This window comes from Heterocephalus glaber, unplaced genomic scaffold, assembly GCF_053883595.1.
Source record: "Heterocephalus glaber isolate CG9 unplaced genomic scaffold, H.glaber_assembly_v1.0 deba00001442, whole genome shotgun sequence".
NCBI classification, from domain to species: domain Eukaryota; kingdom Metazoa; phylum Chordata; class Mammalia; order Rodentia; family Bathyergidae; genus Heterocephalus; species Heterocephalus glaber.
In genome coordinates this window covers 32400241-32424638 of record NW_028258296.1, presented here as the reverse complement: position 1 = coordinate 32424638, position 24398 = coordinate 32400241, and the positions used below count along the sequence as shown (strand labels likewise).

The 24398-nt window shown below is 35.1% G+C and overlaps 1 protein-coding gene and 1 long non-coding RNA gene across 8 annotated transcripts in view; one reads left to right on the top strand and one right to left on the bottom strand.

Moving 5' to 3' along the window:
• Dpyd (dihydropyrimidine dehydrogenase) overlaps positions 1-24398 on the top strand; it is a 901729-nt gene that overhangs the window by 669572 nt on the left and 207759 nt on the right. The window lies entirely within an intron of this gene.
• On the bottom strand, positions 9314-11527 carry LOC147827679 (uncharacterized). The gene is made up of 2 exons (XR_015451818.1): positions 11146-11527; positions 9314-10996 (listed from the first exon to the last, which is right to left on the bottom strand). It is a non-coding gene; the product is annotated as an uncharacterized LOC147827679 (long non-coding RNA).

Below are 24398 nucleotides of genomic sequence, written 5' to 3'. Positions count from 1 at the left end.
TCTCCCCATTGATTTTGAAAGATAATTTTGCAGGATACAACAGTCTAGGTTGGAAGTTATTTTCTTTTAGGGCTTGAAATACTTAATTCCAGGCTCTCCTTGATTTGAGGGTTTGTGTTGAGAAGTCAGCTGTGATTCTAATGGGCTTTCCTTTGTAGGTGATTTGTTTCTTTTCTCTAACTGCCTGTAGGATTTTGTTCTGTTGGGCTTCTGGGATCTTGACTATTATATGTCTAGGTGTAGATTTTTTTTTTTATCGTGGCTAGCTGGAGTTCTGTATGCCTCATTTATCTGTATGTCCAATTCTCCACCTCTGACTGTGAAGTTTTCTACTATTACTTCTGTGAACAGTTTTTTTTATGTCAATTGTACTTTCTCCTGTTTTTTCGTGGACTCCTATAAGTCTTATGTTGTTGTTCTTTGCATCATCTAGAAGCTGCTGGATTGATTTCTCATGGTCTCTTACTATTTTTAAGTAATCTCTGTTTTCATGGTCCTTTACTGCAATCCTGTCTTATCTGATATTCTATTTTCAGATTCCCTTAATCTGCTCTGCATGCTTTCAGTGGAGTTTTTAAGCTCCTGAATATGTTTGAATCTGTTTCATGGATTCCATTTCTTTCTTATGTTGGGCGAGCACGGTTTCCATTTTTTTTTATGCTGGGCATTCATGGCTTCCAGCTTGTTTCTGAGCTCATCTATTTTTTTATCTGTTTGTGTTCTAGAGCCTCTAACCATGTCTTTCACTATGCTCACCATCTCTGCAGTTATCTTGGATATTATTTCTGCTTGTAATTTTTCTAGAGCCTCATTCATCTGTTTTGTTACTTCCTGTGTTATCAGTTCAGGGTGTTCAGGTGGTTGATTATCAGACTCTTCCACCTCATTTCCCCCAGAATTTGCCTTTTGTGGGGTGGAAGTCTGAGTTTGTGACTTGCTTAAATGTCTTCTCATTTTTTTTTTTTTTGGTACTGTCCTTGGTTTAGTTCCGGGATTGATACTTTTAAGTTGCTTATTTTAAGTATCTTTGTTGATGTATTTAAAACCTTTATGGAATGATTGCTTCTCACAGATGTCTTCCAGATATAGCTGGTCTTTAGGTTTTGAGTCTCTCATGGCTCTGAGACTGTCTCATTTTCATTATACCAGGAAAGACAACTGATTAGATCAATCACAGCACCTTAGCCCAAGTGATACAATTTAGCAGCACAATCACCTCAAGTACCTCTTAGAAAATGACAATTTGTGGTAGTTATTAATCTATCACCTTTAACTGCATGAATTAAATCAAAATCAAGGACCAACCCAACATATGTTTATAGTGAATGAACTCTTCAATATAGCAACTTTACCCTTTGGAATGGGAAGTTAGAAGGAGTTCGGGAGGGAGGGATAGGTAGGTAGAAGGATAGGGGAAGGTTATCAGTGAGGCCAGAGGACACAGGTAAGAGAAGAAAAGAGAAGAAAAGAAAAGTAAAGAAGAAATACAAATTAGGGCCAGAACAGGAACACAAAGGGAGATGAAGAACAATGTGGGACAGCAAAGGAGTGAGGGAGAGAGAGAAAGAAAAGAGAAAAGAAAGAAAAAAGAGAAAAATAAAAATTTTAAAAGAGTAGAAAAAGAAGAAAAAAATTAAAAATAAGAGCAAAAAAAAATAGTGGTAATTTTGAAATTAAGAAATAAAAGATAAAAATGAAGGGACTCCTTCACAGTATGTCTCTTCTGTCACAGTAGACAATGTGGGTAGCAGTATGCAGTTAGTTGTAAGTCAATGAGTCTCAGTAAGCCAGTCACAGACCCATGAGATTTCTGGCTGCAAGTCCCAAGTTGAGCTCCCTGTCCTCCTGCACGGTTGAACTGTGCAAGGTTCTATTGCAGGTTCCAACTGCCTTTCCCCTGAAGATAGTCCAGGTTCTGATGGGAGGTGATGATCCCTCTAACTTACCAAGTACGGTGGTCTGGTGTGCCTTTACTGCAGAGATTCTCTTCCCTTTTCCAGTGGGCTTGAGTTATCATCAGGGAGCCTGAGAGAGGCCCTCTCTGTCTTGTTCACATCTGCAGCTCAGGACAATGGCCTTTATGTCCCCCTGTGCCTCTATAGTGTGAAACCCGGTAGCTGCACAGCCAAGAGACCAGAGGCGGGGTTGGGAGGGGGGCTCTGTTGTTGTAGGTTCCGCACGGCTCCACGGGCGGCTGGTGGGGGTGCCCGGGGTGTCCTTACCAGCTCTTGGTTGCAAGTCGGCATAGCCACCCAGACAGAATCTGTACTCAGTCAGTCCTGGGCACTCTGCCAGCGTGGGACTGCCTGCACGGCTTGTGGGTTTGCCTGGGGTGGGGGTGGGGGTCCTTCTCATGTTTCATTCTTAATGACCATAGACAAAGAAGATTTTTATCATTATAAGATTGATCCCTACTACATCTTCTTAAGTGTAATTGGTTTAATGGTTCAACACTTTAAACAATAAAAAATAATGGGTACATAAGCTTAGAAACCTCACAGCATTATTGTAGCAGAATATTCTAAGTGTAGAGTTATTAAAATTGCAAACTATTTGTTTTTAGGTTTATGGGAATCATTACCCATCATCTCATCTGTATTACATTTGTTTCTGAATATAGATTAACATATTTCTCAAGCTTTTTTTCTATATTGTAATCATGGTGAGGAAATGGTATTTCAAACCTCAGATAAAAACCTTAGAGTGATTTCATGTGACAGAATTTATCTAGGTTTGAAGAAACCCTAATAATAGCATTTACAATTCTCCTATGCAATTTCTCCTTTCTTGTTACCTTAGGAGTATGGAAAACACGTTTCTGGTTTAAGAAGCTGAAAGAAAAAAATCTTCAGTTTAATCTGAGTATTAGGAAAAGGATCACAAATCCTGCTATAGTATTTTGTATTTAAGCTAGTTTCTGTAAAGGCTCCTGCCATGCCCCCTGGGAGCTAAATATTGACAAGCATGCATTGGCAATCAAGATCAAGCTTGTTGAATTAACAGCTCAAGTCTTGCATTGACACTACAGCCCAAGACTGAGAACTCTTATCTTACCCCATTTATTTTGGCTTTCAGGTGATACTGTACACTTGAGTTAAGGATTTTCACTGTATCTTAAATGCTATGAGTGTGGATTAATTTGATTTGATAATATACTGGTCCTTATCATGTTTACAGTGGAAATTATAAATGAAGTGTAACATTCATTGTTTTCTCTCCCAGAAAGGATCCAGAATGAAACTGACTATATACCTAAGTGTGATATGATCTTCTCTCTCAGAAAATCTTATAATTTCCACCTCCTAAAAGGGAAAGAAAAATAAGAATGATACTGTCCTTTGCATATCTTCCAGTAGAAGTATCTCAAATTGATCATTCTTTAGAAGCTTCTATCAAAAGTTAAGACAAAACATAAATCATAAAAGAAAGATTAATTTATTTTTCATCATGACTCTAGAAACTCACATGGCAATCTTCTATTGACAACAGTATTTATAAAACAGAATTTTTTTTCCAATTTTAGAGGAAATATAACCTTTTCTGTTGTTCAGGAAACAGAATTAATTGGATTTACAGTTAGGAATAACAATAATGAAAGTGATGGTGGTGGTAAGAGCTTTTATTAATTATGATGTTACAGTGTGTCTGTTGAGCATTTTACATGCATCTTCACATTTAACTCTATGAGATACTTTGGGTGGGCTCATTTCACGTGTGAGGAAACTTGAGAGTTGAGTTTAAGGAACTTTGCTTGACCATGTCAGAGTTTCAAGTTTATCCTTATTTTCTTTCCAGTGGCTATACCTAAAGTCCAGGTAGTAAGTAACCAGACATTTCTCCTGTCCTCGCAGAGCTCCTATGTTAAGAGGAAGGTGAGTGTTACTGTTATTCAAAGTGGTGCTCTGTGCCAAAGGGAACACAGTGGAAGAAAAATGGTAACTGGTCCAATATGCTCCTCAAAGGATGCAGTGTTAGGTGCTGGCCTTACAAGATGAGGAGAAGAAAGCAAAAGAAAAGCCTCAGGCAGTGAGAACAGCAAGAGAAATGACACAAATGTGTGAATAAATGTGGTATCCTCAAAAAAATACAAATTGTTCAGTGTTTTAGGAGTTATTGGATAGAGGTTGCATGACTGATGTAAAGAACATACTGAGTTTAATGTCAGAAATATACTCACCAGCCAATGATCTCTGTATCTTCATTGTAAATTGAAGATAATACCAAAAATCAGACTTTAAAGAATCATTGTGAGGTTAAATTAGATAATGCATACCAAATGTCTGGCCTAGCCCTCGTTCTCCAGTTTAGGAACAGTTTTATTTTCTTAGGCAAACCCATATCCTTTGTTATCAAGAATAATTTTTGGACTACCTTCTGAAACTATTTCCTTTAAATAAAACAGTCATTTGGCACAACTTATCTAATTAAATTTTTCTTTCATAGCTTTCTTAGTTACTTTTATCATTGCTGAGACAAAATACCCGACACCCAAAATTAAATTGGGAAAGGTTTATTTAGCTCACAGTTTGTAGAGGTTTCAGTCCATAGTCAGCTATCTCCAAGGCAGAGTGGCACAAGGCAGACAGACATCTCAGAGGAGAAACAGTTCACTGCACACAGAAGACAGCAAAAGCAACAAGACAAAACCACAGCTCTTTCTATCCCTTATATCTTATCCAAGCTATCTGCCTTTGGGAGGTGTAGCACTCACACCCTTAATCCTAGTGCCCTTGAGCCTACCATAGCACCACGAATCATTTCCAGCATCACACACTCTAGATCCAGCCACCTCTGCAAAAGCTCCACTTACCATGCATGAGGCTTTGGGGGACATCTAGACATAAGCCATAACATTCCTTTCTCACGGAATGTTTTCATAACTTCCTTTCCACTAGCAAGAGTCACTTGATACTTAATTTTCTCATATATGTGCAAATAGATTTCTGAAAAGATTGTGGATGCAATAAAATTAATTTTTAAAAGGTACCAATAAAATTAATGTAAACAACAATTGCAGGTGGTTGTGATTTCAAATATATATATATGAAACAGTCCACATGAGGATAAAATGTTCTCAAGTTAATAGCGATTATCACGGTGTCCAGCACAGGGAAGCAGGCACTAGTTCTTCTTTTCTCTTTTTTTCTCTTTATATTATAATCCTTTTCAGAATCTGCTTTAACAGGGAAAGAGAAGTCCAGACATTTTGCTAATCGGCTATTTATCAGCCATCTATACCACACTCATGATCCCATGATTATTTTATACACTGTCTACTCAAGAACAGTTTCCTTTGTTCTATAAAGACAGTAGGGTATATTTGTCCTAACTTGCATGCCTTATTTCAAAATATTTCTGAAGTTTGTAATGCCTGATTATTTATCTGATTATTTACCTGATTTAGAACTTTTGTCAATTGATTGCCCACTCTGAGAACTTTCTGGAATCACCTGGCTTTCTCAACTCTTGAATGGGCCACTATGCTGCTTTGGCACTTATATAGTTACATTATATTGTTATATTCAGGCTACATTATATAGTTATATTCAGTCTAGAAACCCTCTCTCCAGCGATATATAATTCTGTTTAAGTTAAGGAATTGATATTTTTATGTACTCAATACAAAATGAAGTTTTTCTTTGGAAAATGGAAATCATTTTTTAGCAAAACTACATGTTCAGTAAACTATATCCATATAACAATTCCATAAATTGCTTAAACATTTTAAATGAAGTGTAATTTCAGGGAAATTGTGTAATTTTAGGATAATTCAAGTAGTCTTAATTCTGTACACTTATGGTGAATTAAAATGTTCTCAAACCATACTTTTGGTAATTATTTAAATAAGGCACTCTTCAGATTAAATGACCTAGTGCCACCACATCTACTCAGAATGTGATCATTGTAGTTATTAGACATATTTCTATATCTTATTTCTTATGTCAATACAGAACAGTGCCATGTTGCTATTAAAAAGGTACAGAAATCTTAAAAACTAAATATTTACAAACTAGTTATAAAACCATAATTATGTAAGAGTGTTCTTTCATAACAAGAAATCTTTATATCTCTCATCCACTGTTTTAATGTCTGTAGTACACATTAGCTATTTCTATTATTACCATTCTACAAGCAACTGCCATTCTTGAAACTGATTGATGTTTAGAAATAAAGCACATTTATTACATGTTGCCAACTTCAGAGGAGAAATCTTACAACCTACAGTGCTTTTTGAGAAGTAATGATACCTTATATTTCTAGAACTAATCACTGCTAAAGAAAGTAAAAGACTGAAAACAGAATATTTTTTCTATGAAGACCTTTAATTGCATTATATGCCATTCAACCATAAAATGATTATAAGGTTTTTCTCTGACAAGAATGACAGTGACAGAAGATAACCATATAACATATATGTATGTGCATGCATGTGTGTGTATGTGTATGTGTGTGTCTACATACCTGTCTAGCTATATCACTATATCAGCTATTGTCTGTATTATCGCCTAGGTTCATCCTGGCTAGTCTCACTTGCCCAGATATGGGGGAAGGATCTGAATCAAAAACAAAAAATAAAATTCTTGTTCTAATGTCAATAATATGTATTGATGTTAATATGATTGTTTCATTACCTCGGCACATTTTTCCCAAACTCTTGTGCATAATCTTCAATTACCATTCTTTGGAGTTCCCTACATGATGCCACCTTGACCTTATATACTGACCTTTCCTCCATTTATGCCACCCAATCTCATCCACTGACTCAGCGTCATTGCCCCATCTTGATCAAAAACTTTAATCCTTTGTTTACTGATTTGTCTATCACTCTAACCTCTGCCATCATCATTAAGAAATAATAAATATAAAAATATTCACCAGGAGTGGGGGATAGAGAAGACAATGGGGATATGGAGGTCAGAGTGTTCAGTGTAGCAAATATGAAGAATGAACAAATCTCTAGGAACCTAATTCACAACATGAGAACAAACAAAATTGTGCTTTATATAGCATCCATGCTAATTGAGTAGGTTTTAGCTGTTCTTACAACAAAAACAAAACAAAAAGGATAACTATGTGAAATTATGAGTTTTCCAATTTATTTCAATATAGTAACCTTTTTGCTATCTACATGTATCCCATACTGTCATGTTACATACCTTAAATATTCATAATAAAATCTATTTTCAAAAAAAAATAAGTAAAAGTAATTAAAGATATGGCTAACACATACTAAGGGTGGTAAATTTTGAACTTCATCATCATCATCCTTGTCATCCTCATCAGAAATTTCATATGCACGATGCTATATATCTACCAATTTCCAAAATAATTACATATTGAAAATGATATGGTAACTAATATTTGTGCAACTCTTTTACTGTTTCATTTCATTTTATTCTTAAAACAACCTTATGAGGCAGATGTTAGCTTTATTTTTCAAGTGATTAAAATCTAACTGACGATTGCTCCTAAAAATGGAACATAGAATTTACATCAAGGTTTTATGGTTTTAAAGTCCATACGTGGCTTTTCAATTGGACACTATGAAGCGGTTTCTTTCTAGTAGTTCAACACTGTCATAACCTCTTTCAGTCTAGGCTATTACTTTTAAATAAGACATTTACAGAATCATAATTAGCCTGTACTGTAGATGCTGTACATGGGAAATCAGAATATAAATAATAGGCTCCATGTTCTTTAGTAGCTCAGCTGTTTTCCATCTAGATGGTACTGCCCCAAGTCCAAATTTATTATTCTCTGTAAAGCTTAAAATTATCATAGTTAATGACATTAACCTCTTGAGTCCTGTTCATGCCTTCCAACCTCTTATACTGCATGTCTAATTAATCACAAGCTTCTGTGTAGCCCATCTATAAATGTGAATGAAACTTTTACCTTATTTTCTATCCCTATAGACTTAACTTAGCCCAAATCCTTGTACTTACAGACTTAATTCTTAAATGACCTTCTGCTAATCTTTTTGCTTTCACTTTAATCTCCTTCTGAGCCATATGCAATACCACCATCATTTACTAAGTCTAAAATGCTATCTTTCTGGTAACCCTCCTGCTCAAAATTCTCAGAGGCCCTCTCGCTCCTGTGAGAAAGAATCCAAAAGGCTGAATGTAACATAAATAACCCTTCACAAACAAGCCCCACAGTAGCTCTTGCTGTCTCAGTTTGAGGTTTTTATAGAAGCAAAGCCTAAAACAAGAAACTGGGTGCTGGTAGTTAGTTGATTCTCAAATTGATCTTGGAAAAAAGCACCAGGGAGGAACAATGGTCAAAGAAGAGCAGAAGCCAGTTGAAGTGTATGTTAATTTTAGATCACAGTGGTGAACACTTGAGAAGTGGACAAGCCTGTCCATCTGCAAGGAGGCGGCCTGGGGCATTTGTTACTTGTCATCAGCACCCTGTGGGCTGGCCCTGGGAGCATTAACTTCCCTGACCCTACCAGCTACCATGCACAGTCCTATGAGGCTATTGCTGTTTAAGTGAAGGCCCTGGGACACAAAGTACAAACTAGCTGAGCAAAGTCTGAGGTGGGACTCTGCTTTCTTGGGGTCAGTAAGAGTCACATGGAATTGACCTCAACAGCTTCAGTCAGAATTAGAAGTGGTTGAAGGGGCTGTGAGGAATATCCCAGAGACAACTGCCGCAGTCCCCATCTAGCTGTGTGTCCCTCCTAATCCATTCTTCACATACCTAATGTTCTAATTACTTCCAGATCTTTATCCTCTTGCTTCTATGATTCCCATTACTCCTTCTCTGCCTTCTAAAATGCCACCTATCCTTTTAGACTTAGCTCATGTTTCTTCTTCATATAAAAAATAACTCAGCCAGATGAAGTACAATACATCTTCCTCTCAGCTGTCACGGTCAGATTTTACTGAAGTCTTTAATATGTATTGTAGTAAGTCGTTTATATCTTACTTCAGCTAGATTATAAATTTCTTTAAGACAAGGATGATGTATAAATCTTATGTCACCATCTCCAAACACAATAACTGCTTAATAGTTAACATTCAATAAATGTCTGCTGACACACTGAATGGAATTAAAAATGAAAATATTTGAATATTTTAAATGTATAGTTTAAATTTATTTAAAATTAATTTTAAACTCAGATTTTTTTCAATAGATTGTAGGGAGCAAGGAAAGGGGACGTTACCAGAACCTCTGCAGTAAGTCCTAGTCTCCTGCGAGCCACGGCAACACAAGGCGAATTACAGGAAAGGTAGAAAAATGAGACTGAGAAGAAGCTGAGCTTTGGGTCTGATCAGTGCTGCTCTGGGCGGCAAAGACGAAAGCCCCCAGTTTACCGCACTTTTTATTCAGTACATGGGGAGAAACAGATGTAACAAATAACTTGTAGACAGTTGAGTACACCCGCGTAAACAAGATGTAACAATCCAAGAACAATGAGGAACTGAGTAGATGTTTGTTCCTCCCAGGATGTTTTCAGCTCCCAGGATGTTTCTTGTCCTGGAGAATCACAGCATCACTGGATCATTGAAGTCTCAGTTGTGACCGGAGGCCAAAATGGAATTATGTCTCAGAATTCCATAGCTGGGCTGTAGGCAGGAGAACTAGGCTAACCAAATGATTTTTCCCTAAAATTATGTAGCATTGCTCCCGACAATAGATGGGATGGAATTTTCTTAAATGAAAGAAAATCCAGGGAAATATTAGTTCCATAACATTATGGCTTATATATAGATGTCCTCCCCAAACCTCAATAACTAAGACATTTACTATAAAACTTTGCTGTCAATAATTATCCTAAAATCTCCTCCTTCATAAAAATATAGGTCTCTTTTATGTGATATGGATAAATAAACATCAGAGTTATATTGCCACAAGCAATTTCTATTCTAATAGGAAGACATCAAATATAGAGATTTTTGAAATATGAGTATATAATATATTTTATATTAACCATTTATTAGTAATATCTTATTTTTAACATTATCTGACATATTATTTGCCATTTCCTTGTTTAGCTCATTTCATCATTTTGCTACATTTTAGATTTTGCTTTTAAAAAATCAAATACTTCATTAAAGAACTATTTCAGAATCTTTGACTTCTCTTTATCAATTTTTGGCCTTGAAATTTCAAAAGGAACTGCCTGATAATCACCATACCAATGTGAAGGGAAAGGCAGGATCAGCACAGGAATGCTTCAGATATTCTAAAGTTTATTTTATGGACTGTATGATATAACAGCATACGGAGGACATGGTTTTATATATGTTTCAATTATTCACAGATTGGTAAAATTATAAAGACTGGGGAATATTAATAACCCATCGTGATTTTTGTTCTTAGTGCTAAGACACCTGGGGAAAGATGGATGATAAAGAAAGAAAAGATGTTAGATAAATAAAAAATGGAAAATATAATCGCCAGGGAGGGTAAGAAGGATGGGGGGGGAGGTAATAGGAGCCTGCCATTGGTAGCTAATTACAAAATTTGTTTACAAATAGAGTCTGCTACTGTGGGGCTTGCTTAAACAGGAAAACATTTTACCAGCATTTTTATCAATGGTTATTCTGGAGAAAAATAATCATTTTTTATAATCACTATCATTCCTTCCCATTTAAATCACAGCCAACATTGTGCAGGAAAATAGTTTTAAAATAAACAAAACTGAAAGAACTTGTAATCAGCAGTCAAGAGTCAATACTAATATCAGTCATCAATTAATACTAATTTCTTGTAGAAATGTCATTAATTCTTCTTAAAGATCATTTACAAACCAGAAATCCTTAAACATTTGTTTTAGCCCTGCCTGAAAATGTAATGATAAACTGACTTCTCAAGCTTCATAACTTTACAAGCAGGAAGCAGAACAGTCTGCTTCTCTGGTGCTAAAAGGTAGCACAGTAATAGGGCCAAAGGTTGTGGAGTAGACTGCTGGGGGTCCGATCCTGGTTCCACCCATACCAGTTTCCCTTGGTCAGGTTACTCAGCCACTGTGGACTTAAGAGTCCTGGAAAAGAAGGGGGAGGGGGGCGCGGAGGAGAGAAGGAAAGAAAATATAGGAAAAAGAAAAATACATATGTTTTAGTTAATTTTCTGTCGTTTCTGAGACAAAATACAGGACACCCGAAGTTAAAAGGGAAGGGTTTATTGACTTACAGTTCATAGAGGTTTCAGTCTATAATCGGCTGGCTCCAAGGCAGGGTGGCAGAGAGGCAACAATTCACGGCAGCAGAAGCAGCAAAAGCAACAAGAGACTTTAACTATGTGTCTGCCCCTTTTATCTTATTCAGACTATCAGGATTAGGGCGGTGACAAACCAGTCACTCACTCACGTGTGGGGGGTTAGTAATCACATGCTCTTAGACCCAGCATCACACATTCCAGATTCAACTACCTCTGAAAAAGAAAGTCCCACTTCATCTGCATGAAGCTTTGGGGGGGACATCTAAACACAAAGCATAATGATATACTTGTGCATATTGTTCTGAGGATTATTTTTTATGTTCTCAACACCTAGAATGGAGGTTAGCATACAGGAAATTATTCTTGAGCACGTACACATATTTCACTCATGAAACTGCCTTTATTCTTAAAAACTTGCTCCCTGAAGTCTTTGGGTTCTATTAGGCTTCTCTGAAAAGTAGAGGTGTGAGAGAAAACATATGTTTTCTTGCAGAAATAACCAAAACAGTACTTTTGATTTGTAATGGGGATACTTTCACCTGTCCTGAAGCCTCAGAGTCAGTTAAGATAAATATAATGTCTAAATGTAGCCAGTGTAGGTGGTGTTGATTAACAGTTTACCACATCTACAGAGCTTTCATGAGGTGTTAAGCACCAAACCTCCCATCCCACCTTCTAATTGGAGTCTCCCCTAAGCAAACAGTAGCATGAAAACTCCAGGTTTCCCCTGTGTCTTGGCCTCTGACATAATTTACCAAATGGAATGTTCTCTTCTTGTCTGGGTGAATCTTCTGAAGTAGAAAGTGTTGAAATAAATGGCTTATGACATGTGTAGTGTTGAAATAAATGTTTATTTTAACACTTCATAAGTCATGAGCCATTTACTTTAACACTTTTCACTTGAAGTGTTTAAATAATAGGTTTTATACAGGGATGTGTCATCCACTCTGTTTAATGTAAAAGTGAATATGTAAATATATCCATCTATCTAATCTGGGTTTTACACCCTTTGGCTGACAAACACCCTTGTTGCCATAGTTTCTGAAGTAACCTGAAATCCAATTTTCTTCTGTTAGTTTTTTTTAGTTGGTAAGTATTTTGGTGGTATATGAAGCAATTGGACATCTCTCCATTAATGGACAATTGGTTAAATATATCTTTTTTTAGATGGCTAAAAAAATTCAGTAAAGACTAGAATTGATAACTACATGCTTTCATAAATAAAATAGCTTTTATTATAAAATCTCAAGATTTTTCCTTTGTTTTTAGGATTTGTAGGAACTTATTTGCAGGTCCCTGTGTGTGTGTGTGTGTGTGTGTGTGTGTGTGTGTGTGTGTGTGTGTAGTGCAGTGCTCTGAACCAGTAAGTACATAGAAATATCTTACTCAAAGTAGGCAGCATGGGAAGCAGCATTGCTTTGGAAGTCATATTTGTGTGGAATTTGAGATCTTCCAGTTACTCTTATAAGGGCAAAATATTTAATCATTTTCAGCATAAAAAAATAACAACTCGTGGGGATTTTGTGAGATATAAATGAAATAACACAAGCAAACCCTAAAGAGAATGCCTTGTGCATATCAGACATTCAATAAGGGATACCTACTATTGTTGCTATTATTTTTAGTAGGAAATAGCAATTAAAAAGAGTATGTATAAAAGTTATATTTTTTGAAAATTATTTCCAATGTCCACAAGTTGTTGTCTTTGTTTTTGCCAAATAATATAACCTGTCTGCTATTTTTATATAGCACAAAGAATCCAGGTGTTACATAGGAATATTTTTTAAAATAAACTTTTTGTTTAGAATGAATTTAGATTTACAGAGAAGATTTTAAAATAGTACAGAAAATATTTATGTACATCTCACCTAATTTCCCCTATTTTTAACTGTGAAGGTTATTTTGAGAATTTATCAAAGAAATACCTTATGGTGGAAAGCATGTCAATGTCTTTATTTTAAAGCATAACAGCAGGAAAGGAGATAAATAGAATAGAAACATCTTGAGATAAAGGAATGAAGAAGACATAAGAAAAAACCAAAAGAAGAGAAAACTTAGATAAATCTTAGTTCTCACAAAGTCTTATTATTTTCTTGTATATAAAACAGCTACCTAACAAATCTAACTTTTTTGAAAGAGTTAATTGATACATGAAAAGGCAAAAGTTTGTTTTTGCTTTTAGGTACTAGGAAATCTTTTAAGGAATAATTAAAATCTGAGATGTAAAAATTCTCCAGAAAGAATACAAATACTGGTGTTCATTTTCCATTTGACATTTTCCAATGTTTATAAATGCTATTGATTTCAATTTTTAAATTATTTCACTTTTGAACACACCTTGTAAAATTATTATAATGTGGTTTGTATGAGCTTGTAATCATTGATTGTGACATTTACTCCATAAATGTGCCATTGTGAATAATTAAACTTGTTAGCCTTTTATTTGCATATCATCTAGAATCCTAGTCCTTTTTGGCAATAACAAATATATTTCTCTAGTTCACTTTTTGCTGGATATGGGAAATATATCTTTTTCTTTTCTGAAACTATTAAATACTTTGACATTTTCAAATTTCAGATTTCAAAAGCTGCTCCATAAAACTTCAGCATTTCATAATTTCTGAAAGTTTTATGATTCATATTCTGGAGCTTTAAGTAAACAATCTTCTACAGTGAAAATAGGAGATCTTTTACATGCCAGTTACTGCCTGTGAGCATGCCATTTCTCATACCTTCATTCTCATTATCTACAGGTAAAATAAACACTAGTGTTTCAAAAAGATATACATTTTGATTGTTAGTCTTACATTCATGGGTTGCAGGTGTACTTTAAAAGATTTGAAAGTCTATTAGAATCATTTCTGTTGACTTGTACAAAATTACAGAGAGTCTCTGAGCTCTGTTGAATAAAACAATATGTAGTAGTTTTGGCAAAGGTTACTAAAAATGTCTCTCCCCTTGGGGCATGGAAACCATGTTTTTGCATCTCTCTGTAACAGGATTTACATCACGTCTGTGATGCCCAGTGTTCAAATCTGAATGCTTTAATGTTATTTGGAATCATTATACAGAATTTAAGCACTTGGATGCTGAAACACTATGGCAACAATATAAACTGAAAGATCATCTGTGAATGAGGAAAAGCATATGCAACACATTTTGCTCTGATATGCGCATTAGATACTGTCTATATATCCTTTTCCCAGCAAGTTGGGCCTGATAATAGGCTGTCTTCTTTCCATGTGAGCAGAAGTTAGCTAACTGCCATTTGGCAGTGAGTCATCATGGTTTGTACACATTTGGCCAATTTTCCTAAATATCCATGCCAATTGACAAAGTAATGACCTCAATTTGACAAGAGACTAAAATTTCATTAAAAAATATAAAAGATTGGAAAAGTAAAATAGACAAAGGGTATTTCATTACAAACCCATCATAGACTTGACATAGCTATGGGCCAAATCTTGAAAGATTCAGCTGGAAAGATTATTTTATGATTACAAGGTTTTAATAGGAATAGCACCCTTGAGTGCTTTCTGTCTTGTTTTCAAGAGGTAAAGATACACTCAAATACCAATTTGGGCAGAAACTCTCATTATATGTTAACAATATTTGTGATCATTTGATAACATTTTTGAAATTTGGCTCTAGAGCTTCACTTAGCATGACAGAGAGGGCCAAATGTTTTTGTGCCTTGCTGAGTAAATGGAGTGGTAGTCAGCAGTCTGCTAATCCAGGAGTTATGATCTGGATGTATAGTCAAAGCTGTAATATCTATCTTTATAGTTCTTTGTGCTTTCAGTAATCAAAACTTATTGATAATGTGTGTATGTGTGCTCACATGTGTGTAAATGGTTATATGTGATATATATGGTTAAGTGCAAATATTCATTTCTTGTTTGGAAATAAAAAGATGTGTTCATATTTCATCAGATGAAGTCTTCAAAAGATTCTGACCACTGAAAGAAGTCTTAGACATGGTCCAAATGGGTGACATTCACTTTTAAAACAGACTCTTTCACTACTACTTTCTTAGGTATTTATATAATTTTAGTTTTTGAATGCAGTGTGGTTTATATACCATGCAATGAACAGGCATTTAATATTCTGCTAAAGTAGCTTTCCAGGTTGTACCCTTCTTGGAGTAACTACAATCTAATACAATCCCATACAATCAAGATATGGTGGGCTGGGGATTTAGCTCAGTAGCAGCACGCCTGCCTCGCAAGCACAAGGTCCTGAGTTCGATCCCCAGTACTGCAAAAAAAAAAAAGTTACGGTATGTTTTCTACCCTCTAGGAGTTCCCTGGGTAGTTTGGCAGGCAGATGCCCCAGTGCCAGCTGAGACTTAGGCCATCAGAGATTTATCTGTCTATTCTTAAGCTTCATATGAATACAATATTTCGTTCTCTCTCCCTCCCTCCCTTCCTCCCTTCCTCCCTCCCTCTCCCCTTCTCCTCTTCCCTCATGTGTGTGCATGTGTATGTGTGTATATGTGTATGTTATCTGCCCTCATTGGCTTTATACTTATTTATCTTGTTGTATATATCAATAAGCAAGTTCTTTTTTTGTTTGTTTGTTTGGTATCAGGGATCGAACTCGGGTCCTTGAGCTTGCGCAGCAGGCGGCGAAACCACTGAGCTAAATCCCCAGCCCAAGCAAGTTCTTTTATAGCTGATAGTTTTCATTGTATTATTTGACCTCAGTATTTCATTTGTTCTCTTGTTGGTGGCTACTAGAGTGGTTTCCAGTGTTGAGCAACTGTAAGGCTGTTGTGAATATTCTTGTGCACATAATTGTTTTTCATTTTCATTTCTCTTGGATGGATTTCTAGGATGAATTTGCTGGGTCTTTAGATAAATAGATTTTTATAAAAAGAAAAATAATTTTATTTCTTATTTTTAATTTTTTTATTAATGCCCATTTATATTACTAATGCTCACATTGTTCTTGGGGAGTTGGTACATGTACATAACACATTTTAATTCTTTTAAATCCTTCCCTGTTTTCTCATTACCTCCCTTCATCTCTTAGACCCCTTCCCATTTTCAAACTTTCTTCCTATTTCCTATTATCTAGCTTTCATTTTTTGTGTATTATACTTTGAGTTTCTCAGAGAAAACAGTCAACATTAAAGATTCTGTGTCTGATTTATTTTATTTAAAATTATGGTCTTGGGCTGGGGATTGAGCTCAGTGGTTTTGCCGCCTGCTATGCAAGTGTAAGGACCTGAGTTCTATCCCCGGGACCAAAATAAATAAATAAATAAATAAATAAATAAATAAATAAATAAAATTATGGTCTCAAGAAACACTTGTTATCCAACACATAACTCAAGCTGATCCTTCTTTATGGCAGAGTCATACTCCATTGTGTATAATTACCACATTTTCTTTATCCATTCATCTGTTGATGAACATACAGGCCACTTCCACGACTGACCTGTTGTTAATTGTGATGCTATAAAAATGGGTATGCATGGGTCACTGTAATATGTTTTTAACTCTTTCAGGAAGATACCAAGAAGGGGACTAGCTGAATTGAATAGAATTTCTAGCTTTAGTTTTCTGAGGAATCTTCATATTGATTTCTATAGTAGTTACACTAGTTTATACTCCATTAAAAATATTGTTGAAAGGGTTCCTTTTTCCTTGCAGCTTTATCAACACTTTTTATTAGTATTAGATTTCTTGATGGTAGCCATTCTTTCTGGAACAAGATCAAATCTCAGTGTTGTTTTATTTTATATTTCTGTAATGGCCAGAGAGATTGGCCACTTTGCAAAAGTTGAACACTTTTGCATGTGCTTATTGGCCATTAGTTCTTCTTCTGTGAAGGGCCTGTTTATTTCAGTTACCTATTTTTTAATTGGATCTTTTTATTTCTTTATATATTCAAGATATTAGTCTTCTACCTTAAGAACATCTAGCGAAAGGTTTTTCCCATTCTATGGGTTGTCTCTTCACTTCATTGTCTCCTTTGTTGTGAAGTTATTTTAATTTGATGTGATCACATTTGTTTATTCTTGTTATTATTTCTTATGCAACCGAAGTTCTGTGGTTTCTTTTGCCATTGATTTCTAATTTAATATCACTATGATCTCAAAATATGCATGGGGTAATTTTGATTTTTTTGCATTTACTTAAGCATGCTTTATGAGGTAGCATATGGTCTGTTTTGGAAAGGTCCTATATGCTTCTGAGAATAATACATATTTTGCTACTGGGTGGAACACTTGGTCGATATTAACTCCATTTGTTTGAAGATTTTGTTCAACTTTAATATTTTTTCATGGATTTTTTTTTTTATCTAGTTGACTTACTTGTGTCAGTGGATATTGAAGTCAGTCATTATAGTTGTGTTGTTGTTTATGTGATTTTTTTTTTTTTTACTTCAGCAGTGTTTGTTTTATGAAGTTGGCCATGCTAGTGTTTGGGGTGCATATATATTTATAATTGTAATCTCTTCCTATTTAAGTGTTCTCTTACCCAATGTGTAGTTACTTTCTTTGCCTATTCTGATCAATTTTGACTTGAAGTTCACTTTATCTGAAATTAGGATAGATACTCCTGCTTTGTTTTCAGTTTCCTATTCCATGGCATATTGTTTTCCATCCTTTAATTTTTAATTAGTGAATTTCTTTTTAGATTAAATATGTTCCTGTGTACAGCATATTGTTGGGTTTTCTTTCTTGACCCATTCTGCCAATCTGTGTCTTTTGATTGGGGAATTGAGACCATTCACATTGAGAATTATTACTGAAAGGTACTGACTTATTCCTGCCATTGAATTATTTTTCTGTTGCTGATTTCCTTTTTTTCTTCTTCTGCTTAACTCTTCACCCTTCTTAGTGTATTCATTCTGTTTGACTAATTGTTCTTGTTGGCTTCATTGTCACTTTCTAGGATAATCTTGAAAATATTTTATAGGGATGGTTTGGTGTTCATGAATTTCATGAGGTGCTCTTTTTCATAGAAATACTTTATTTCTCTATCAATTTTGAAAGCTAGTTTTGCAGGATATATGAATCTGGGTTAGAATATTCTTTTTCTTTTAGGACTTGAACAACTTCACTTCAAGCTCTCTTAAATGTTTGTGTTGAGAACTATGGTGTAATTCTAATGGGTTTACATTTGCAAGTGATTTGTTGCTGTTTTCTAGCAGCTCTGTGTTGGTATTCTGGGATTTTTACTATGATGTGGCATGGAGAGGTTCTCATTTGACCATGGCTATTTGGGTTTCTATATCCCTCTGTTATCTGTCTGTTTCTTTCTCTATATTCAGAAAGTTTTCTGATATTTTTTCACTAAATGGTTTTTTATGCTATTTGTGCTGTCTTGTGATTTTTCACTTATGCCAGTTGATCTTACATTAGTTCTCTTTGTGTCATTTGCACCTGCTGGATCCATTTTCACATTCTCTTGTTGTTTGTAAGGTGTCTCTGAACAACTGGTCTCTGACAGCCACCCTGTCTTTTAATTCTATCCCCACATTGGTTACATTTGCTGCACATACTTTCTAATTCTTAATCTCTTGGATTTATTTTGGAAATTTCTTTTAGAAAAGGTTTGGAACCTTTTCAGGAACTCCAGCTCTTTGTTAACTTGGTCATTCATGTTTTGTATCATTTTGTTTAGCTCAATTAGCCTTTTTTTTTTTTTTACTGTCTCCTGTAATCTTCCTGATTGTTTTGTTTATTACATCCATTATCTGTTTAATTATATCTTCTGTGAGACCACTGAGCACCTTATTGTCTTTTTTAATCTCCTCTTATTCTTTCAAATAACTCAGCTGTCTGGCTTTTGCACTTCTCCTTTTTGATTTCCCATGCTTCAGTTTTGGATGATTTGGGTGTTTGGGGAGGCATTTTGTTCCCTTATCTTCTCATGTTTCTAATGTGCTTTGTTTTGTTATGTACCGAGGTTTGCAGGCTCTAAAGTGGAAAGACTTTGTTGCTAGTATGGATATCTGTTTTGTTAGCATTTGCTTTTCAGTGATGCACTCTGGGAGTGGCTAACTAGTCTTTTTGCCTGTGTCTCAAGATCCGGCCATCTCCATTAATTTAGGAGAGAAGGATTCAGTGTAATTGGCTCAGTACCCAGTTCTTGGGGAATGAACCACAGCATTGTTAATGGCACGATGGTAGTCTGGATATTGGCATATAGAGAAACCTATTAATAGAACAACTGTGTGACCCTGGCAGTAGCAAATAAATCAGAAAGACAAACCGGATATGAACATACCATAAAAACCAATAGTGTACCACCCTGAACCATAGAAAAGATATGTATAATTGTAGTATAAACACTAAGACAAACTAAATATTGATATACAGTGAATAAATGTTAAATATGACTATACCTCCACTAGCAATAAAAAGAAATACAACAGTAATAGCATACAGTTAACTAACTGTGTAAAGATTAATTAGCCTTTATGGTTATACTAGTAAAGACAGAGAGTGTTGGGAACTGGAAAACAAATGAGGATAATTTGAAAAGTTAAACAATAGTAAATGAAGAGAAGACATTTAGATATAGGCAAAAGAAAAGAACAAATAAGAAAAAGAAGATAAAATTAAAAGGGGAGAAAAAAGAAAAACATCAAGAGGAAAACATTGGAAGAAAAGAAAGAAGATGGGAAAAAAAGAAAAATTCCTCACACTCCAATAAATCAGTGAAGAAGAAAGAAAAATAGAAGGAAAATGAGCCCTCAAACAGAGAAGAAAAAATTTCTCGGTGGTTTTGAATGAGTTTATTCTTTCAAGATTCACAGTTTTAGAATCCAGCAAGTCAGTTTTTGCTGCCTAGTTTTATGACCTAAGGGCTTGTGAGGGGCCACCCTGTTCCAAAGGGCCCACTGTTTACCCTAAGTGGTGGCAACCCTCCAAGAGGAGGTACAGCCTTGCTTATGTTGGGAAATGGGGAAGACAAGCAAACCTCAGATCTCTGCTTGATGTAGGTAGCAGGGCAAGGGTTCAAGTACTTAATGTTGGCACTTTCAGACCCAATCATTTCTTCACTTATCTCAAGCCTGCCCTGAGTTCTCACAATGGAGGGTGGTGTCCATGTCCTTCCTGGCCTGAGTTTACACTTAGGAGTTCTGTGTTTAGCCTACAGTCTGTCTGAGACTGTCTCCTCTAGTTATCTCTCACCCAGTAACTGTGGGAAGGTTTCACTGGAAACCCTGAAATGAGGTCGATTTTTAGTTGTTCAGAGCCCTAGACTTAAATAATCCTTTCCAACATGGTCCCAGATTCAGCACTCTCTGGCAATATGGCAGGTGCCACACTGGCTCTTGCCTCCATGTAGGAGGAGTCACCTCAGAACAAAATCCCATGCTGTTTTTGCAGTTCTCAACAGCTATGGGCTCTTGCTGGGGTCCACACCACTACATAGTCCACCATTTCTCCCTGGTGCTGTGAGCCCTGAGTGCTTACTTGCACCTGCAGAAATAGGATCCCCTTCCCAGGAGCTGGATTAAGCTTGAAGATTGCTTTTTTTTTTTTTTTCTGTGTTGTAGTCCATTTCTCCAACTTCTCTAGCTTCTGATTTTCCTTCCCAGTTCCTGAAAATCTAGTTCTTTTTTTTATTTTACTTTTTTCTGTTTCCCAAGTTGTTATTTTTCCAAATGTCTGGATTCCAGATCTCAGAGAGGCTGGATTTTGCTGCTGAACACTTCTCCACCATTTTCTCCTCTCTGTGTATTTAAGTTCTTAAAGAAACTCCCAAAGAAGTATCCAAAATGGTTCTATCATTTTATACTTTTCTACCCTACCAGCAATATTTAAGAGTTCCATGTATTCTACTTTCTCATCAATATTTGGCGTTACTAATATTTTTTAACCATTCTTGTAGATGTGAAATGATATTTTATGGTGGCTTTAATTTGTTTTTATCTGATATGGCACAGTTTTTTGTGTACTTACACGCTTTCTTTTTTAAAAGATCTGTTCAAGTCTTTTGTCCATGTTAATTCAGTTATTCATCTTTTCATTACTGGTTTTTAGGACTTTGTATATCTTAGAATGAGTTATTTTTTTAAATATATGTGTGAGTATAATATTTTTCTAGACTGACTTCTTTATTCATTTCCTTTTTTCTTTTATTTCCAGTTTGTATTTAATGATAGCTTCTGATGAATTAATTTTTCAGTTCAGTACTTCTGAGATCCTTTGAAAAAATATTTGCTTAACTGAAGCTGATAGAGATTCTTTTGCTTTTATTTTCATGGAAATATATAGTTACCAGTTTTACATTTAGATTTATGTGCCATCCTTTGTATTTTCACAATTTTTTATTTGAAATGAGATAGAGGTCATGGTTCTTTATTATTACTTTAGTTCTACAATTCATGTGGTACAGTGTGACAGTTTAACACATGTAAATAGAATATAATGATCAAATCAGTGTATTTAACATTTCAATCTTATTAAGCAATTTTTTTAATTCAACAAAAATTATGCATACTTATGAGTTACAGTGTGATATTTCAATACATGTATACACTATGTACTGATCAAGCCAGGATATTTAGTGTTTCTACCACCTTACTGATACATTGTATTTGGAAATTTTGAGGTCTTCTAGTTATTCATAAAACATATAATACATTATCATTATTATAGTATTTACATAGAATTATAGTAATCTCACTTTTCTTTTTTTTAGTAATCCCACTTTTCTATAGAACATGAAAACTTATTACTTCTATCTAACTCTGTTTTAGTGTCTTGTATTCAACCTGCTTCTACCTTTTTACCCCTACATTTTTCCTGCCTCTAGTAATCACCATTACACATTGAAATTGACTTTTTGAACAGCCACATATGACAAAGAACAAGTGATATTTATCTTCCTGTGTCTGTATCTTCATTAACTTACTAGCATCAAATTTCATCAGTTTTGCTGCAAATGATAGAATATATTTTTTGTGACTGAATATTATTTTACTTTACATATATATCACATTTTCTTTATCCATTCATTCATTTATGACCACATAGATTAAAATTTTACCTTAGCTACTATGAATAGTGTGACAGTAACCGTGGGTGTGTACAGGTCCTTTGATATATTAATGCCATTTCTTTTAAATATATACCCAGAAAGGCCAGGGATTTAGCTCAGTGGTGCCACTACCTGCCTTGCAAGCACAAGGTCCTCAGTTCTATTCCCAGTACCCAAAAAGCAAAAAAAGTATGTATATATCCAGAAGTGAGATAGCTGGATAAGTGGAAGATTTAGTTTTAGTTTTTCTGAGTAACCTCCTGTAATGGTTAGTTTTCCCATTGCTGGTGAAAAAAAAAAGTAACTGACACACAAGTTAAGGAAGAGAGAGGTTAATTTGGCTCAAAGTTTCAGAAAGTTCAGTTGATGGTCAGCTGGCTCCAAAGTAGAAACACCATAGAGAGGATTGGGGGAGGAATGCTGATCATCTCATAGTGGTCAGAAGCAGTGCAGAGGAAAAGTGCTAGAGGGGTAGAGGTCAAGGCCCTGATGTAGTACTCAAAGTCACACCTCTATGGCATGCCCAGACATACCCAGTTTAACTGTCACATTCTACCCTTTGTCAACTTGACAGTCAACTACATCTCCTTAAACTATACTTTATCTACAAATAAACAAAAGGTCATAATTTTACCTAACATGATATTACCATGTTAAGTCCTTTGTACAACCAAAAATGCAATAATGTCCTCCCCCAAGTCTTAACAGTTCCAGCACTGTTTCAAAGTCCAAGTCCCCTTACAGACTCAAGGCAAAATCTTACCTGAAAATTAAAAACTCAAGTTATATATTCCAAATATACAGTGGCACAGAGTAAACATTTCCATGCTAAAGAGAGGAATAGAGACAGGGGAAAATTGCCAGAAAGAAAGTGGCCAGGGACCAGATAAAACATCCAACATCATGCATCCATATCCCACCCAGACCACAAACAGAAATGTGCTTCACTAATCTTGCAACTGTAAAGCCAATCAAATCAATCCAGTTTAACTGTTCTCAGCAACAATGTTTAAGAGTTCCCTTTTTTTCCACATACAATATTTATTATTTTTGTCTTTTTGATACTGGCATCCTAACTCTGGAGAGATGATACATCATTGTGGTTTCTATTTGCATTTTCTTAATGGCTAATGGAGTTGATAAATTTGTGGCCACTTGAATTTCTTCTTTTGAAAAGTCCCTATTTATTTTTGCCCAGCACAATTCATAATAGCTAAATCTTGGAAGTAGCATATTTGCCCATCAAGAGATGAATGGATAAAGAAAATGTGATATCTACACACAGTAGAGTACCACTTGCCCACAAAGATGAACTTGAGTCATTTGTAAGAAAATGGATGCACCCTGAGACCATAATATTAAGTGAAATAAATCAGACACACAAGCTTAAATATACCATGGTTTCTTTTATATGAGAAACTCAAATCACAAATAAAGAGCAAAATATAAGGTAGATAACAGAAAGTAAGGATATAGATATTTATTAAATGGAAAGGGGATCATGAGATGGAGGAAGAGGAGAAAGGGATGAAAAATTATGAAGGTATATTATGAACATATACTGGCTACATGCAAGGAATGAAAACATCATGTACTGAAAACATGCTAATAAAAATTAAAAATAACAAAGTAAATTATTTTGTTTTTGTTATTGTTTCTTATACATCCTGGATATTAATTCTTTGTCAGATGAATAGTTTGCCTAAATTTCTTCCCATTATGTAACTTGTCTTTTCGTTCTCTTGATTGTTTCCTGTTGCTATATGCAGAAACTTCTTGGTGTGCTATACTTCCATTTATCTATTTTTGCTTCTTTTTGGTAACTCTTGAGAACTTATCCAAAAAATTGTTGCCCTTCCTATTACCTTGAATCATTTCCCCTATTTTATTCTAGTAGTTTGGTAGTTTCAGGTTCTTACATTTATATCTGACTCTCTTTGAGTTGATATACAGAGTGAGAGGCAGGGGTTTGCACTATTTGTAGAATGACTTTTCTTTCACAAATTGAAGGGACTTGGTGCCTTAGTCAAAAATCAATAAACCTGGTCAGTGGAGACTTTTTCAGTACTCCAGTATATTTCCTTTATTTGTTGTATATTTTAATACTATTGTATTTAAAGATTAAGTGTAAGTCCTAAAGTGAGTTAATGTGTTTGAATTCTGTTTGCTTTTTCATGGTTACTTTTTGCTATTTTAGGTCTTTGCATTTCCATGCAA